We start from the raw sequence: 5,744 nt of genomic DNA, 5'->3' as shown, positions 1-5,744 counted from the left end.
AAAGCTTAACAATTGGAGTTATTAAAAATAACTCACTGATGGGGCACCTGGGTGGCTCAGCCAGTTAAGCATCTGCCTTTGGCTCAGGGCATGATCCCAGGGTCTTGGGAGCAAGCCCCAGGTTGGGTTCCCTGCTCAGTGGGGAGTCTGCTTCTCCCTCTCACTCCACCCCTCCCCCCGTGTTCGCTCACTCCTCAGTCTCTCTCAAATAAATAAGTAAAATCTTTTTTAAAAAACCTCACTGATAAAATACACTTTTTTTATTATTTTTAATTTAAATTCAATTAGCCAAGGTATAGTACACCCTTAGTTTTTGATATAACATTCAATGATTCATTAGTTGAATGAAATACAATTGTTTTCTTAAAAAAAGAAACCTATTGTGACAATTCTCCCTTTTTGTGCCTTCTAGCATATTCTATGTTGTACTGCAAAGAAATTTTCCTTTCTTTAAAGAAGTAGCCACTCTCCTTGATTCAACAGCAGATTGTTAAATCTCCAAGTTTCTCCTTCTTTTCCATTTCTAACTTTTCTATTTCATACCCTTTTGGACACTCCCTTAGGATATTATATGAGTGGCAGTAAGAAAGATGAAATTAAAGAAAATAAAAGTTAGGATGACCCAGAGATTCATCATAAATCATTTCCCATATGAAATCACAACTCCTAGAAGGAGAGCCTTACATATGATAGAATTGTTCCAATAAAAAATACTGCTGTGTTTGGTCCATGATTGAATGGCCTGAGAGTAATTTACATAAATGTCAAGGGTGCGCTGATGGAGCAAGAAAGCACAGGTCAGACTGCCTGCTTAGATTGGAATTCCTAATTCATTTTCAAAGTTGTGCCAGAGAGCTCTTGTGACAGGCTGAAGGAGTTTGCAGGTCACGTTATGCTCGTTTTTTTTTTTTTCTTTTGTTGATGCTGATATTAAAAAATACATCAAAGGAGGAAGTATGAAAATTATTTAAGTTATAAGCAGGAGAGCAAATTCTTTAATTAAATCCTTAATTAAAATAGACCAAGGCATGAAGTAGCTGAACTACATTTCCTTTCTCAGACAGGAAAAAAGAGAGTGTGACCTTCCCATTTCTCATATTCTCTATAAGCAGAAAATAACTAATTACATCTTATTTCTAATTACTTTAAGTCTATCTAATTTTCATGACTATGGGAGCGGGCATGGACTAGAACAAGGCACTATCAAGCAGTCATTGATACAGTTTCAAGTCTTAGATTCTTTCTTTTATAAGCACACCTCTAATTTATGAATTATGTTTCAGTTACAGAAACTGATAATATGTATAAAACAGGTTGAAAAGGCGGAAAGAATGTCTTAATAAAAATTTTAATAGGAACAGTGACCAAATCCAAACATTCAAATTTTGCTGCTTTAGAAGAGTAAATACTTTGTCCAAAAGCCACATTAAGTATGGGTCCCAGCAGTGTACACGTTTGTCAAAACTCTTCAAGCTGTGCACCTACGCCCTGTCCATTTAACCATACCTAAAGTATACCTTAATTTAAAAAGAATTGAAAAAGCATCCTCAACCCTAAGCCCCAAAGAGCTATAGTCACATAATATAAGAGAAAAATCCGAGAAAAAGAAATGCTCAAGCTGTTTGCCATTGATTGGTACAGTCACTTTAAATCTTTTTTATGCCCTTACTTCAACCACTATTTGATCATTGGATCTGTTCCTAAGGGAATGTGTGGAGAAGCAATTGAACCAACTCTTTCTGTGTTTTTCACACACCTTGTCCCTCAGCATTCATGATTTAAAGAATGCAAGGTAGATTTTGAAGGGTACATTCATATCAAGGGGATTACATGAAAGTAGTCACTTTTTTGTGGCTAAAAGGGCTTTTCTTTGTTCTCTTACCAGGGGAAAAGATTTGCTTTGGGCAAGCTCCCCATGGCAAACCTCTTTGAGGAATGAATTCTGAAGTGCATTCAACCATGTCTTCATGACCTTGTAGTTAAAGCATTTAAAGGGGATAGTGGGACATTGTCTTTTGCCATCCTTTCTGTCTTTGATGGGTGATTTTAGCCAATCTGGGATTTTGATATACTTCCTAGAACACTTGAAAAAGTATCTTTGTAAAAGCTTTGTAAAAGATTCCACATTTACTAAGTAAACAACAAGGACAGAAATCCTTAATAAACGCTAAATTCAAAATCAATTCACACCCAAAAATTTTCAGGAAAAGATTCTTAAAATGTGATACCTTTTTTTGCTCATATTTACAAATTAAGTTTACACAGTACTTTACTGGTCAACTTACAGTTTATCAATAAGTGATTTTAAGACATAAAGTGAAAAAACCTCATATTTGTAGTAGTATGGCCCAAGGCATGAGTAGAGAAAGTAAAATGAAAAAGAAAAAAAAAGTTGAGTTGAGCACAAGGTCTCACTCTGCCGCTTGTCAGGCTGCTCTCCCATCAGACTGACCTATGAGAGGAAGAAGTATCTTAAGACATCACCTGATCCTTTCCCTCCATTTTACAAAAGGGGAAACTTAGACTCAATTTCTGTTATTTGATTAAGGTCCTTCATGAGGATCAAATAATAAATTGTTGAAAAGGTCACCTTTACATTTTCACTCAACTTAAGGTTAAACTTCAACTGAGTATTAGGATATCAAAAAAAAAAAAAAAAACTTTCTCAAAATAAGAAAAAAACTCTTTAGACTGAATGTCATTACTTTAATCAAAGGTACAATCTGTGTAACCAGATAGCCTTGGGTCCAAATCCTGGTTCCACAACTAACCAGCCATGTGACTTTCGGTGAATTTCTGAGACTCTGTTTCATTTCCCATAAAATCATGAAAAACACGTATGTCAAAGACCACTGGTGGGGAGGGTCCAAGTGAGATCCTATGAAATGAGGTGTCTAGTACAGGTAGTGGGACCCACACATAATATGTAAACAGTATTATGTTTTAAATTCCAGAGGAGGAACGTATATGTTTACTTTAAAATTATTTGGCTCTGCTCCGGACTCTTATGACTAGAATACCAAAATATAACTGAATAACTTGAAATGTCATTATCAGACCTATAAAAATTATTTCTTGAGCACAATGGTGGCAGGTACTGTGATGGTACAGAAAGAACCTGTCATTCTGTTTCTGTCCTGAAAAAGAAATCAATTCACATGAAACCAGTAGTGACCCATCAAAGTCTCATGTGATCAAGTGCTCTGTTGTGTTTAACAGTCTTAAAAGAAAAGAGAGAGATCCCAGTGAGGCTCAGATCACCAGCATACCTGATTTTACTACACTTACTTTAGTGCCCTTCCCAGATGCTATGTTGAAGGCAACCTTACATCCAGCCGGTCTATTGGCGCCATTTTTCAAAATCTGTTTCCTAACTTCCTGTCTCCCTGTCACATTTTGGCCATTCTCATAATATTTCAAGCTTTGTCGTTATTGTTACATTTACACTGTTGCAATCACATGATAGAATTTTATCAGGTAAAGAGTTGTTTCTTAGAGATGAGCAAAGAAAGTGCTTCTTGAGAAGGAATCAACTCCTGGTGAAGATGTTGAAATGACAATAAGGGATTTAGAATATTCCATGAACTCAGTTGACAAAGTAGCAGCAGGATCTGAGAGGATTGACTCCAATTTTGTTTTTTTTGTTTTTAATAATTTTTAAATTTTTTATAAACATATATTTTTATCCCCAGGGGTACAGGTCTGTGAATCGCCAGGGGGGTTGGGAGAAGGGGGGTGGGGTTTTGGACATTGGGGAGGGTATGTGCTTTGGTGAGTGCTGTGAAGTGTGTAAACCTGGATTGACTCCAATTTTGAAAGAAGTTCTACTGTGGCTAAACTGCTGTCAAACAGCATCACACGCTATCGAGAAATCATTCGTGAAAGGAAGAGTCAAGTGACGTGGCAAACTTTATTGTTATCCTATTTTTAAAAATTGCCTCGGCTGCTGCAGCAGTCATCAGCCGCCTTCCTGATCAGTCTGCAGCCATCGACATCTCCACCAGCAAAAAGATGACTATTCGCCAAAAGCTCCAGGGTTGACTAACATTTTTAGCAGTAAGGTATTTTTAAGTTAAGGTAATAAATTTTTTATATATAACACTATTGCACACTTTATAGACTATAGTATGCTATAAACATAACTTTTATATGTACCGGAAAACTAAAAATTTCATTTGGCTCACTTTATTGGGGTATTTGCTTTATTGAGGCAGTGGGGGGTCAAACCTGCAATATCTCTGAGGTGTGCCTCAGCATCCAGAACCGAGTGCACAGAACGTGAGTGAAGGTGCTGGTAAAGATGGGAGAATGAAAGGGACCTCATCTGCAGGGGCTCCATGCGTAATGTACGAGGAGAAGGCTTGTGTAAGTCGGGCAAATCCCAAGCAGCAAAACATTCATACCCCAAATACATCCATATGATTCCTCATTCACATAACATTTTATATTTTTACTTAGCTATGAAGCAAGTGAATGCTGACCTTTTTTCCCAGACAGGGAGGATAAGTACTATGCCCAAAATAGCCAGGTTTGGAATTAGCACTCACACCCCTAGACCACATTTCTCATTCCTTTAGCCTTACGCTTTCATTATGTTCTTTAGACCATATTTCACACTTAAAGTTCACCTTTTTAAATAGAAATTGACATTCCACGTCTGCTTTCCCAGGAAGCGTTGCACAGAAGACAAAAATCTAAAATCCTTATCCCGTCTATAGTATTAATTGGCTGTGAAGCCAAGAATGAACCCCCTCATCTCTGGGTGAATTACTACATGGAATAGTTCCTCCTGAGCATGAAATTTTACAGTCGGAATAGGGATTTAGCCGAGTGGAGGACAGCAGAGTAATATTCAACGTTCATTGCACAACCTGGATCTGACCTGTTTTACACAATCTTTGGGTAAAACTGCCAGTCCCCATTGTTTCTCTCTACCCCATAAAAACTGAGTTCAAAAGTGGATAGGAAGAATTGATTTTATTGCCCTGCCTGATAAAGAAAAAACACCTTGCATGTGAATGGCAGCTTTCTGATTATTCCTATGTCCCCTATAGGTATCCAATCCCTCAACAGTATACAAATTCCTGAGAGGGCCTGACAAAACACTTGAGGACATAGCAGGAAGAAAGGAGAATGGCAGCTGCTAGGAGAAATGATGGAGGAATTTTAGTGCTCTCCTAGGGCGGGGACAGGGCTTGAGAAGGAAGAATCTTGCCCTCCTGTGTTTGGTGTGATGTGGACTTGAAATCTGCGGGCAAATCAAAAACAGCAAAGAGCAGAGCCCGCAAATCTACCAGGTCTATATACCAGCCCCGGGGTACTTAATGGGAAAGCGAACTCACACTCCTCATCAAGAGTCCAGGTAAACTTAAATACAGAACCCTGCTCGGGTCTGGAGCCCCAGCGCCTCTCCGGGTGCGTGAAAACTTGCCCTTGGTTTAGGAGGGTCGTTTGAAGAACTCAGAACTCCGACCACCAACAGGCTGTCGGGACGCGTCCCTGGCCAGGGACTGCCCTCTCCGGCGGGCAGCTCCTGCTGATGCTGTCCAGGCATCGCCCAGGGGAAAGGTTGCAGAGCGGTCGGAAGGCGCGGGAGGAGTCTGGCGGTGATTGATGGGGAAGGGACGCATGAATAAAAGTACTTGTCTAGGGACAGCAAGGACCCCGACCGAGCGAGTGTGGAGGCTACTTGGTCTGGCATTCCCTCCGCGTTTCGTCAGAGCCAGACCCGCCCGCGGCTGAAG

Source organism: Neovison vison, chromosome 5 (assembly GCF_020171115.1).
Source record: "Neovison vison isolate M4711 chromosome 5, ASM_NN_V1, whole genome shotgun sequence".
Lineage (NCBI taxonomy): Eukaryota > Metazoa > Chordata > Mammalia > Carnivora > Mustelidae > Neogale > Neogale vison.
This window is presented reverse-complemented; position numbering follows the sequence as displayed.